Source organism: Mauremys reevesii, linkage group 12, assembly GCF_016161935.1.
Source record: "Mauremys reevesii isolate NIE-2019 linkage group 12, ASM1616193v1, whole genome shotgun sequence".
Classification (NCBI taxonomy): Eukaryota; Metazoa; Chordata; order Testudines; family Geoemydidae; genus Mauremys; species Mauremys reevesii.
In genome coordinates, this window is record NC_052634.1 from 4,521,457 (window position 1) to 4,535,159 (window position 13,703).

Sequence of the window (13,703 nt, forward strand, 5' to 3'; positions counted from 1 at the left end):
TCAGTAGGCTGCACAGTTTTCTATCTTCACCCTCTAACTCTGCTAGCTCCGTACACCAATCCCACTGCTGCATCCAGCACGGGTGGCTTCTCTGCAAATGCTTATTTCCTCTGAATTTGAAATGCCGCTCGGCAGCACATGGTGTGTCATGTTACATTTCCATTCCCCGAATGAACACTCCAGCCCTGAAATTGCTGCGAGAATACCTCCTTTTAGTTACCGTCCCTACCAGCCCAATCAAATAAGCCACCTGTTCTCCCCTTAAATCCTCACACTGAAAAGCTCAGGATTAATTACATCAGGCACTGAATGGTCTGTGAAAGGAGCACACGGCATGTGTTACGCTGACCACAGATACAGGACAAATCCTACAACTATTTCCTGATAAGAAAAGAAAAGAAAAGGAAAATCCAGAACCCAACATTGCCTCTTGCATTAGAATAAAAAACCCTGCTGCTGTCATTTCAGGCCTGTCAAAGGCATCTCAAATCTCTGTCCCTAAGGGGATGGGCAAGAAAAAAAGTATTTTCAACTCAAAGAAGTCTTTCCTCCAGCTCTATCTGTTCTGATAGGTTTTCTGCAAACACAGGGTGATTTTATTTTAATTTTTGTTTTAAATTTAATTTCTTTAATCCCTATGATTGCAAGCAGCAAATCACAAGGCAACTGCCACGTAGCGTGATTGCCTTGTGGCGGCGTTCCCACCCCTGACAGAAGGCCACTCATAGAAGTAAACATCAGAAACACATCCAGGAGAAAGGAGATGAAAAAGGTTTCGATCTCTCTGAAGATGTAGATCTGAAAAGAAATCGCCGTAGAAAACTTCAAGCAAAATGTACAAGAACTGTAGTATCACATACAGGGTTGAAAGCTGCTTTATCCCAAGCTGGCTGGGTTGATGTACTGTGTATATTCACTCTCTCTCACACACATCTTTGAAGACTGACTCATTTGATTAAATGTGTCCCGAGGATCAGGAGATGGCAGGGATGGAAAACACCAAAGTTGAGACAGTTTGGATCAGCCGGAAGCCTGGTTTGAGTCACTAGAGCATGGGTTAAAGTCTGAAAAAAAACTAGAGTCCAAGTCTCTGTTCCAAAAGTGATTTAGGCACCTAGGAGCTTAAGTCTCACTGAAAGTCCCTTTGAAAATGGGACTTAGGACTGGAACCGTTGGGGGTGATGAAGAACAGAAACAAGGTGCGTTGGCAGAGCTTGTGTGGGATCCTAGGGCCAGAATAGCCGGAGATCGAGGGGGAGATACATTGGTGGTGTTATACAATAGACCAACACTGATAAGAACATAAGAACGGCCACACTGGGTCAGACCAAAGGTCCATCCAGCCCAGTATCCTGTCTACTGACAGTGGCCAATGCCAGGTGCCCCAGAGGGAGTGAACCTAACAGGTAACAATCAAGTGATCTCTCTTCTGCCATCCATCTCCACCCTCTGCCAAACAGAGGCCAGGGACACCATTCCCTACCCATCCTGGCTAATAGCCATTAATGGACTTAACCTCCATGAATGTATCCAGTTCTCTTTTAACCCCTCTTATAGCCCTAGCCTTCACAACCTCCTCAGGCAAGGAGTGCCACAGGCAGACTGTGCGCTGGGTGAAGAAGAACTTCCTTTTATTTGTTTTAAACCTGCTGCCCGTTAATTAAACCTGGTGCCCATGTAGGAGAGGGTTGAGAATCAAGCTGAACTGGCACTGGTGGATGGGGGAGCCAGGACTGAAAGAGCAGAGGGTGCATTGCAGGGCAATATTGAATTGTTTTGAGTAGAGTCACCAGGCTGGTGCAGACCAGATCCAAGGTGCACTGACGAGTGGGCATCCCAGGACTGGAATAGCAGGGGTTAAGCGGGTGAAATTCCAGCACCCCTTTTCACAGAGAATATTTTGTACTCAGGTCCCTGTGCTTCCCCCCCTCAATACCCTCATCACGCTCCCATGGGTGTGCACCCCACTGTTTGAAAACCAGTGCTGTCGTGATAAAGAAAAGACAGCTCCTGCCAATGCTTCTTATCAGAGAGCTGCTGGCTCAGGAGGAAAAGGATGGGAAATGTCAAAGGTGGACCCTATTGAGCTTGAATGAACTCAACTCTCAAGGACAAGCCCCCATCCTTGTTCCATTCAGCTTGCTAATGAAGCAGCAAACCAAAGAGATGAGATGTGGTGCTAAAGGACAGGATGGGTGGGTGCTTACCTGACAGTCACTCCCTGCAGATATCAGTATCTGGAGAAATTTCTCCCTTCCATTACCGCCTCCCACCATGGTCTCAGCCCTCCTCCTGCCAGGCTCTGCAGTGAAGTTAGCACTGGCTGTACAGCAGTGGGAATTGTCATCATGTCGTGCCATACATCCAGTGTGAGCAGTGACTGTGCTGAGGGATGTAGGGGAGTCAGCCCTGCTTGATGGATGGGCCTGAGCTGCAAAGTTTGGGAGCAATCAAATCCAAGAGGTTTGGTTCCATTGATCACAGGCCAACTGCAGGGCTTGGCTCTGGATTCAAACTTCTCCAGAGTTAAAGTGAGTTCAGACCTAAGGGGTTTTGCCTGCGCCCACCTTTAGATTAAACGCACACAACTCGGAAAAGAAAAGATGATTGTGTGGTTAAAGCATTGGACTGGGACTTAGATGATCCAGATTCAATTCTCCACTCTGCCACAGACTGCCTGCATGACCTTAGTCAAGTCACTTCAGCTCTCTGGGTCTCTGATCCCTAGCCATACACAGGGAATAATGCTATGCTGGAAATGGTTAATGGCTGCCATCTAGTGAGTCTTTGGCCCAAAAACAATCACAGTTCTGGTTAAAGCCAATGGGTGTGCTAAGCACCCTTCTTCTGGGCTAAATGGAAGGAGCGATTAGTCCCCTTTCAGTAGTGAGAGAGCTGGAAACAACAGAAGCTACCACCGGAGGCAATGTGCTGCCTGGCCAAAAAAGATTCCTCTGAGATTAACAGGAGTTTTCCTGATTGCAAAAGCAGGGGCTAAGAGTATGTATGTGTGTTTAGAGCAGAAAGCCAGAAAAGCAGTGGTGACCATGACACTGGATGGACACAGAGAGTCTTGGACACAGAACTCACCGAAGAGGCAGGCCTGGAGGTTTCTGGACAAAGAAACTGCCTGCTGTTATTAATTTCTACTGTGTTCAGGCAAACAGGATTTTGTATGTAAACACCAAATAAATACCTGGCTCACGTAGTCAATTTCTTCTCCTAACGCAAACAACTCTGAAAGGAACCAAATATTGGCTAAGCACTCAGGCCAGAGACACAACAGTAATAGCCCTTCCTTTCGCTGACCCTTTCTCTCCCTTTCTCCCACCCTTTGTCTCTCGGCTATTTAGACCGTAAGCTCATCAGGGTCTGGACTGTCTCTCTCACTATGCTGGTGTACAGAGCCTAGCACAATGGGACCCCCATTTGTTGGGTCACTGAGATTCTACTGTACTACAAATAAAAATAAAAAACACGGTAAGAAATATTCTGAAGGTCAGTGGAGGGTAAACACTTTCCTACTGAAGTGAGATCTGCTGGGAAGTTTTCCACAGAATGTACAGAGAGGCTTTCTTACCAAACAGTTCTTATCCTTTTAACACCATTTCTGAACCAGCTGCATGTGCCTGCGAACCAGGAGCAAAGTGACAAATGGCCGAGTTGCAGCAGAACTATAAATTGTGCCTTTCCTGCTGATGGCCCTAAGTTTGGGAAAAGAGTCCTTTGTATGAGAAATAGCCAGATTTGGGGGAAGAGAGAATGAGACTATAAATACAAGAAACGTAGAGAGGAAGAAATAACGCTGACTTTTCAAACCCCACTCCAATTCCATTTATAGGAGAATTATATTCATATTCAAATCGACCCAGATTTACGCCTTCTGTGATGCCAGCAAATGTGAGTCAAATGTACCTACAATTTTATACGACAAACATCCCTATTCAAACCAGTTCCTTGCTGCAGCTTTCTCATGGTGCCTTGTCCATGCTGGGGCAGATCACAGAGGCACAGAATTACCCCTGCCCAGGACTGCCCTGGCCACACCTCCTGCTGTTTTTGAAAACCTTCCTCCCTCTGCTAGCCCAGAATAGCCCGTGGCAGGCATCGCTGTCACAGGAGTATTCCCAGTGCGAAAGGTTTAGGACTATCCTAAAGTCCCTGTGCAAAAAGGCCACAGGGCAATGAATAGAGCCAATTGGCAAACGGAATTTCTAGCCTCTGGGAAATCCAATATTTGCTTTAATCCCAACTCAGGAAAAAGTGTCAAAATATTGAAAATTTTCTCAATGTTAAACTTTTGGATCTGGAAATGCTGAAACAAAAACATTTCAGTGTTTTTGATGGAATTGAGAAGTCATCACAAAATGAAACATTTTCTTTCAAAATGTCGCTCCTGGAAAATGTCATTGAAGTTGACGTTTTCCGAGGGACAATTTTGTTTTTTGATAAAACATTTCCCAGCAAACTAACTTTTCACTGGAAAAAGGTTCAGCCAGCTCCAGAAATGATGACTCTAGTCATCAGTCTCTCTCTTGGCTAGGTCGTAAATTCTTCAAATGAAGAACAGTCTGTTTAGTCTTGGCCACCACTGAGCACGTCGTTGGCATTTAACAAATCAATATTAACTACAGCCTTCAGTTTGTGAGAATGCGACATGGAGGTTAGACTATTTCTTAGTCCTGACACTAGATTTATTCTGGATAGTTTTTATTTTGGATCATGAAATATTTGTTGTATGCAGCATTGCTGTAGTTAACAGGTAAATGCGTCGGAGCTTGGAGCAAAGCCTCCGTCATACAGAAGAGCGGATGTGCTAATAGTAATTACTGCTCTGGATCACACGGTTCCAAAAGCCACCTCAGAGGGCTGTACTTGCTATGGATATTTTGACAGCTGAAGATAATGTCAGCACCCGTTGCTTCAGTAACAAGGGAGTTCAAAATACCTTAGTGGGTTTGGAAAACAGTCTGGAAATACAGTTGAGAGCTACAGCGAGCATCTACCATCTGAATGGCAGCAGGCAGCAGGTAATCAGATGGCCACAAAGGGCGGAGGGGGGAGATAGCTGTAGGGAACCTAGTGTCCTTAAAAATAGCCAGATTCTCCTGCACACATCACTTTGGATCCCCTTTCCACAGGGTCTTGGCTACTTCCATCTGGCTCTCTCAGATGGAAAAATGAGGTGTCACGCTCCCAGTCAGCAGCGAGAATTGTAAGCAGGCAGCTGGGACCATTCTGCCCCAATCACAACAGTAGGGTAAGACCAGAGGCTTCAGTGCACAGTATGGTCTCAGTGAGCACATAATTGTATGAACGTGCTGGACCCTAACGCCGGGCAGCCGGCACCAATAAAATGGCAGGGCAGGGCACTGAACACACAGGTTGGCTTTTTTAAAAAAAAGGAAAACAAAGCAAAGATTTTCCATGCTGGGATTTTGTTGTCTAACAAAACGGACACAGCCAGAAAGCAACAAAGGCCAGAGAGGTTGCCCGAGGCACCCCAGTGCAGGAGAGATTAATCAGGCCAGGGGAACTGAAACAGCATGTGATTCAGGGCACAACCTTGTGCAGGCATCGACACCGAGGCAGAGTGGGAGTTAAATGTTACCAAATCAGACTGATAGTGATTGACAGGTGTCAATCACTTTACATGGTGCAGGTGGCAGAGAATCAGGCACTAGCTTCAATTTGTTTTGAGTAGAGCTGAGTGGGAAATGACTTTCCGGACCATGAAAGTTTTCAATATTAAAAAAAAAAAAGCTCTACTGCATCAGAGTGAAAACCAAAACCTTCCAAAATGTGTTAGGAAATACCAGAGAGAGGAGAAAGCAAACCACCCCGGAAGAGCTCAGTGCTTAGGACAAGCTCACTTGGGATGAGAGACTCCAGGTTCAGGTGTCTCTGAATCAGGTCAAGCAAAGGTGAATGCACTAACCACTGGGGCTACTGTCTCTCCGAGTCTCTCCTTCTCCCCAAAAAACAACGAGGAGTCCGGTGGCACCTTAAAGACTAACAGATTTATTTGGGCATAAGCTTTCGTGAGTAAAAAGCCACTCCGTGCATCTGAAGAAGTGGGGTTTTTTACCCATGCAAGCTTATGCCCAAATGAATCTGTTAGTCTTTAAGGTGCCACCAGACTCCTTGTTGTTTTTGTGGATACAGACTAACACGGCTACCCCCTGATACTTGTCTCCTTCTCCTTGGCTTTGACCAGAAATTCTGTTTTGGTCCTGAGCAGCCTCGCACTTGAAACTGACGTGTGAAAAAAATTCAATTATAAAGCACTAGCATTTTCCAACAAAAGACATTTTGTTGAAAAGTTCCCACCCAACTCTAGTTTTGAGTTCTGCAAGCACAAAACCACGGCGGGCCTGATTTTCAGTTAAGCCTCTTTACCCAACCCCCAAAACTGAGCCAATCTGAACGCAGCTACTTTGCCACCTGAGAAGTTTCACCCCTCTCCCACCCCTCCCCCCAAGAGATTTTATTTGTGAAAGTTTTGAGCAATTGGAAAACAGAAAGTTCTAAATAGAAATTGATTCAGAACTATCCCAATAGCTCACTCTGGCCAGGACTGCTGCAAGAGGCACAGGTGGTCTGAGATACCAATCTTCATTCATTAAATCAAGAGCTGCAGAGTAAATAAGCCTGGTGGAATTCTCTGACATGAAATGCCCATCACAGAATGAAGCTGTCAGACAGTTACTCAATTCTGAATGCAGTTTAAAGGCCCTGAAAGGCAGAAAGAGTCTTTGTTTTTATTACTTTCTTGATTCCTTTGAATAAATTATTTTGTTGCTGTTGTGCTGAACATGATAGATTTGTATAGAAACCAGGTATAATATTCATGCTGGTGGAAAATACACAGTATTTTATTGTCAGATTACATTCTATTTCATCAGCTCTGTAGCAGTACAAAGGAGGAAATGAACCACCTATTTGATCCCATCCAATCTCTTTCTCTTCTTGTTTCTTTGCCAACTATTCTAGCATTCCCTGCTCACTGCTGGCTCTTAGTGAGCTGGCATTTTAAAAAAAATGTTTCACACTTTCACATGGTAAGAAGCTGTTTAAATCAATACAAATCTCACACTGGCCTTTCTTTGCAGAGTTGCTGGGCCATTTCTATTATATATTGGTGGGGGAAGTGTGTGTGTTTCTGGCGGGGTGGAAATAAGTATAGAAAGGTTTTTAAAGATTTCCAACGACACTGAAAATAAAGAATTACTGCCTGGAATATCTATGTATCCTGGGAGCTTGAGCCGCATTCCTGGGCCTTGGTGTGTAATAAAAGCCAAAAACGTGGCCTGGATGAGCCTCCCTCATTCAAGTGACACCAAGTCTGTCGTCACCCTTCTAGAATTCAGCTCACACCCTGGGGAAATGGCCAGGTACAATTCCCCCACGAGCACTGGCGAAAGCCAATACAAAACCTGGACAATGGAATGAGCCCCTTGTCTGGTGCTGCGCAATCTAACAGAGCACAAGGGAAAGCAGCAGTCTTCATAAGCAGTTCCCCCTGGGGCGAGCTGTTCTTTGTGGGGCTTTGTTAAAGCATGTCTCTGAAAATACAACCCCTCTGGCAGACTTCAGTCTCCCCTCAGCTCATCAGAAGTGAACAGCACAGCCATGCAGCTCCTTGCCATGTTCCCTTCTCTTTCACAGAAGCACCAGGTCTCTTGGAAGATTTGGCATTGTGATTATTTATATGAGTCGTGGCACATAGGGGCCCAGTGGAGTGAAATCAGGGCATTGCTGGACTGAGCACTGTGCAAACGCATAGCAAGAGACAGTCCCTGCCCCAAAGAGCTTGCAGTCTAAATACACCAGACAGAGGGTGGGAGGGGAAACAGAGGCACAGAGATGGCAAATGACTTGTCCAAGATTATACACCGGATCGGGATAGATATGAGACTCGAACCCAGTTCTCCTAGGCCAGTCAGTGCCTGGCCTAAGTGGAGCACACCATCGCTCTGTGACATACCAGGGCTGCCCCTTCCCTGTCACTGCTCCCTCCGCACTCACACAGGGGACTGGCCCTGACCCTCCCCAAGCGGGCCCAGCTGTTGGACTTGCTTAAGACAGGTTTGGCAGTGGCTGAGGCGGTGTGAGGCACTGTGCCACTCAGCAGGGCAGGCTGCCCCAAGGGTGCTGGGAGAGGACAGAGCAATTCCTCTGATGTTCCATCCCCTCCTGTCTTTTCACCCACCAAGCTGATTTCAAAGGACAAAAGTGCCAGCCACTGGACGAGCCTCCAGCAGCTGACTGGCTTATGTAGCAGGCTTCCTGATGCACAGGTCTCCTGGTTTATCCTGAGCTTTCAGCACTGATCTGGGTATAGGGTGTCAGCGCAGCTGAGTCCTGTGTAATCCGGGATCAACAACTTCAATTAAAATGAAAGAGCACTTCAAAGAGCCCCAAAAGCCACCATCGCCCCTTCTCCCTATGCAGCGCCTTATCCAGCTTGCATTAAATAGCAAATAACCCATAGGAAAGGCATGTGCCCTTGATCTCCCAGAAACAAGAGCCCGCTAATCACCAGGAATTAAATTGGTTTTCATGTAAATTACATTGCCTCCTTTGACAGGTTTAGCTTAAATTCCATATCCAAAAGCATCAAGTGCCATGTGCTCAGCACAGCTGGACAGGCGGAGAGAGATGCTTCCCTTTCTGTGCTACACCAGGTAGCAGTCAGACTTCTATTCCTGTATTCTCCCTTGAGGGGGCTGCAGGGGCAACAGACATGGAAACGAGCTGAGTTTGAAATTAAAGCCTCTCTAGGGAGGCTTTACTAATTACGCTACCTGATGTTAGCGAGGGAGATGAGGCAACCCAGAGAATTCCCTTTCGTATGGGGGCGGGGGGGAGTTCCCCACATCTGAACCTACCGCCTGGAGGGTTGCTTCTGGCTCCATTCTAAACACAGAACAGGGGGCTTTCTTGAGACAACAGCTGTTCATCGGCACTTACGAAGCCCCCTAGCAGGGAGTCTGCAGAAAAAAAGCCAAGGACAGAATGGACTAGGAGACTCCCCTCCGAATGCTAGAACTGGAGGACTATGAGGGGAAGCTTGTGCATGGTTAGGGTCTGTGCCATAGACAGTAGGCCCTCCCATGAGTAATGAGTCCAGGCCAGGTCATGTCTTCACTGCACAGTTAACCCAGATGATTGGCAGCCGAGTGTGAGCACCCAGGTTAGCCTAGCCTGGATATAAGCATCCCACATCAACGCCCTGCCCACGTTATTGTGTTCACACTGTTTCTGCAGGCACCTGTGTGTACCTGGGGGCATGTCACGTGGTCCTCTGTGCCCCAGGATTCTTCCCGGTCGATTGTGTCAATTGCAGGAGAACCGGTCAGTTCCTTCAGGGGAAGTCATGGGACGGCATTGGAGGACTATCCGCATTACAGGAATTTTGCCTGTGTCCTCAGTGCAAAGTGGGTGAGTTCCAGCCCACGTTAAAGCAGAGCCAGGGTTCTAACCCACATTCCCGGCTGGCTCAGTTAGCCTGGGGTGAAAGCACCTCCACAGGCCTCCAGAGGTTTCCCTGGGCAGATGGAAGGAGCTAAATCCTGGGAAAGAGTTCAGGTTAACTGTGCAGTGCAGACATACACTCAGACAGCTGGTGGGCTCCACACCAGCCTGAGGAACACTAATGAGCCACAGCCAATCAATTCATAGCCCTTGCCTCAGGGCTCGGTTTATTTAACCATGAGTGACAACATAAGGCAATTGTCCCATCCCCAATGTGGGGTGCAGGCTCCCTGGCCTCTGGCTGCTTAGTGAGCAGGGCCTCCATTCAGCTGAGGGATGCTCAGAGCCCCCCGCGCAGTCCTCCACTGTGCTGCATGCCACCTTCTAGCCCTCTCCTGCTGCCAGGCAGCCCAGTGAGCTGGGCCTTCATCTGCATCCCCTGGCTGGGACTCATCAGACCGAGTCACCTAACACCATCCAGCTGGGTCTGGTGACTCCCAGCATCTGCCTAACCAAGCTCCTCCCCAGGACCCGCTGCCCTATTACAGAGACCCCGCATGACGACACCGGACACCACACACATCAGCCAGGCAACTAGAGCCTGGAAGCACCACAGGGTCTGTCTGTGCCCAGCAGCCTCAGCGGAGAACCCAGGATATTGCCCTTAGGCACTGAGGCTCAGGGCCTTTCAAACCGGCACCTTGAGCCAATAGAAAGATTATCCAATGCAACACACAACCCACCGGGTGTTGTACACAACAGTAATGGCCCTATGTCCTGGGCCATACTCACATGCAACATTGCAGGGACCCTTCCCAGTCGAGGGCCCCCTTTTGTCGGCCCACCTGTTTCTGCAGCAGTCGTCTTCTGGGCGACTCAGCCCTCCGGCCAGGTCACACTGAAAGGTCAGTCCCCTTCCAGGGTAACAAACATCCAATTAAAGCGCAAACAAAATGTCTAAGCAAATCATGCTGCTGCCCCTCTCCGGGCTGGTCTTCAGTCCAGTTCCTGGGCTCAGCTCTTCCCCCTTCTGGGCGACTACCAAGTCCTTGCAGCTCTGTTAGAAAGAGCTGACTCTCCGGCTGCCTTCTCTCAAGTCCTCTCATAGCCTGTGGTTTACTGAAGTTCTGGGCACATCACCCCTCCTGCAGCAGGCTTGTGGGGCTCTTCTTTATGCCTTTTAACCACACATTTCTTCTCACTGTCTTCTACTCTGCAGCAGACTCCTTTCCCACTGCATCCCCTCCCAGCAGCTTCTCCCTGGGTCAGGGCTTCCTCCAGAAACCTAAACTGCTCCCTGTGGTTCCACACTCCAGACTGATCCTTCTCATTAGGAGGCCCAGGTGCTCACCATACTAACACCTGCTCCCATCACTCCCCTCGTCAGGCTGGGAGGCAGTTGCTATGGCACAGGCAGGGCTGGCCCCATTTGCCCTTAAAGGGGCCACTCCCCCTGTGACACCCAGCTGAGGGCTACAGCTGCAGCAGAAAGGAATCTTCTCCCTCATGTGTAGTATCCATTTTTCCAGTGGTGGTAAAGATCAAAAACCCTAGATGAGACTATTGCAGAAAGCTGTCTCCTTCTGCCTGGCCTCCAGAGCGGTCAATAAGGCCTGCAAGCCGTATGATCAGAGCCAGAGAGCAGAGGAGCAGCTTCTTCCTCTAGAGGATCTGCAAAAGAAAAATCAAAACCTGGTAGCAGGGGATTTCTGCCCAGGGGGCTTTCCATGTTCTTCTGGATTCACATGCAGGACAGGACGGCTGCAGCCTTGAACCAGCACTTGCTGACTTCAGGACTCAGCAGCAATCCGCCTGCTTCAGTCTCTAGTGCCTGTTCAGGACAGCATGCTCCACGGGAGCTAATGGGAGTAATTTGGACCCTAACAGAAAACTGCCCCTACTTTGCTCAGCACAGTGGCTGCTGGGAGACGTCCACAGAGGAGGTTCCTGCCTCCTGGACTACATTAAGCCTGAAGTGCCTAATTAGAATTCAGACACAATCTGCCAGTTTGCAAGATTTGGGCCTTGTCAATTCTGAACCCGAGCTCCATCTGGAACCCAAATTCCATTTTAATCCTAATCCAGATCTAAAGGTGAATGTCTTCTCCTCAAACCCCTTCTGTTGGTTACCTACTGCTGTGAAAGGCCACTAATATACTACTAGGACCAAGTTCCAAAGTTCCTGCTTAAATTCTGCCTTGCAAAAAAGAATCCAACTAAACCACCTTGTGATCATCTATTGATTCCCAGGCTGCAAATAGAGCCATAGTTTTCTAATTGATTTAATTCTTTTTACTGTGAGTTTACTCTGCCATGGGACTATCTGTCTGTATAAAGGAAATTATCTGGAAAACAATCGCACCGATCAAAGTCCCAAGGGAGAGGAGATGGGATTGGAGGCTCCAGGGCTGCAGTAAGGATGCTGCTGCTGATTTTTCATTTGTGTTGAGGTAACAGCTAGGAGCACCAGGCATGAAGTCGGACCCCTTTGTGTTAGGCTCTATACGAACACAGATCTAAAAGACAGTCCATGCCCCAAAGAACTTACAATCTAAGTATGAGGTGGATACAGGCGGACAGGCAGAAACACAAGGGAACAATGGGACAGTACTGGTCATCAGTATCCAGAAGGAAATAATGTCACAAAGGCAACAGCAGCAGGTATCAGGTTAAGCAAAAGTTGGTCATTGAAGACCTACAACCTAAAGGCCAAACTACGAATCTTCAACTCAAATGTTATTTCCATTTTAACGTACAGCTGTGAAAGCATCCACCAGGTACAGACAGGTGTCGAAATGCTTTCAGAAGCAAAGGCCTTATGCAGCTTTCACCAAATCTGTAGTCACGCTGAGAAGAACTCACTAGTTTCACCGTGAACTCTGCAAACCCTGTTCTCCCAAGCTTTGTGCAAACAGTGCTCAAAGCAAAACCTGGAGTTAAGCAGCCTGCAATACTTGAGAGGATCACCCAGAGCAGTAAGGGGTTGTGTCACTGCCTGCCTGAAACCCTGGCTGCTTCTGGGCTGTGAAGCTCTGACATCAGCACCCTGCTCACAGCAAAATGGCCTTGCCCTGGCTTCCACCAGCCTGGTTACTCCTTGCAGGGTGACACCAGCAGTCCTTGCAGTGCCGAGTCTCCCCCAAACCATCTCCCCTGCAGTGCCCAATTCCTCTCAATGGACCATCACAGAAGTTATCACCTTCACTGCCTCCCAAGAGGTTTCAGTGGGGGTGAGGGTTTTATCCTTCACTTGGTAGCACAGCACAGAAACACCCAAGGTTATAAGGCAGATGGTGACACAACCCCTTACTGATCTGGGTGAAGCCCCAAAGTGTCACATGGCCCCACCAGACAGGACTACTAGAACTCATGCAAAGTGAAATTAGAAGCATTACTACAGATCTGGCTGTACCAAGCTCACATGGAGACTAAAGTATTGGCAAACCACTGTGGGAGGTTATCCAGGGTGGAAGCTTTTGGGGGGCTATTAGAGATCCGCTGTGAAGCAATTTCAAAGCAGGACAGATTCCAGTCTAGTTTCTGTGATGCCCCTATGGGGGCAGCCTTTAGCAGCACAAAGAGAGAACCGGGAGAGAGGATAAACTCATACAAAGGAACAAAGCAGCTCAAACAAAGAAACACTGAAGAGAATGGCTAGGAGGAGAAATCCTTTTCTGGGATTTCATCTGCTGTTTTGGTCTGTTGAGGACAAGTGACTGTAGGTCTGCAGAAGTTAAGAACTAACCATTCGGCAATCAGTAGAAGAGTCTGTAATGTTTCCATTGTAGCGCACTTCAAATGCAACCCTTCGAGAGCTAATATCATTATTCTGTGGATTTTATGGCTGGTTTTAATTTTTAATAAGTTTCCTGTAGGTCAGATGGAGTTAATGATACTGCAAATGACAGAAGAATTCATCTTTTTCTTTCAGGTTCCACTGTGTCCCAGCCATGCTGCACTATATGTGTTAGAGGACTCTGACCTATTCTAGCAGTTAGGTTTTCATGTAACATTATCTTCTAGGCCTGAGATAATTAGGCTGTAAGATGTCAGCACGTCAACTGCTTCTGTGCAGGCTGAGGGTGGCTACCATTTGTCTGTGGCGACAGTTCCAATTAGGAAATTCAGTTCCCCAAACGAATACAAGCAGAGTATCGACTGCCGCCTACATTCATATTGAACTTTCTCGCAGACTGTACGAGAGAGCTGCCGGCTGGCCTGGAGCT

At 47.7% G+C, this 13,703-nt stretch overlaps 1 long non-coding RNA gene across 1 annotated transcript in view; it reads right to left on the bottom strand.

Moving 5' to 3' along the window:
- The window catches only part of LOC120375859, a 36,122-nt gene extending 25,262 nt beyond the window's left edge, over nucleotides 1-10,860 (bottom strand). The window contains exons 1-2 of the long non-coding RNA XR_005586844.1: nucleotides 10,270-10,860; nucleotides 8,892-8,993 (exon numbers count right to left, since the gene is read on the bottom strand). This is a non-coding gene — a long non-coding RNA (uncharacterized LOC120375859). The remainder of the gene's footprint in view (nucleotides 1-8,891; nucleotides 8,994-10,269) is intronic.
- Between the last annotated feature and the right edge of the window lie 2,843 nt (nucleotides 10,861-13,703).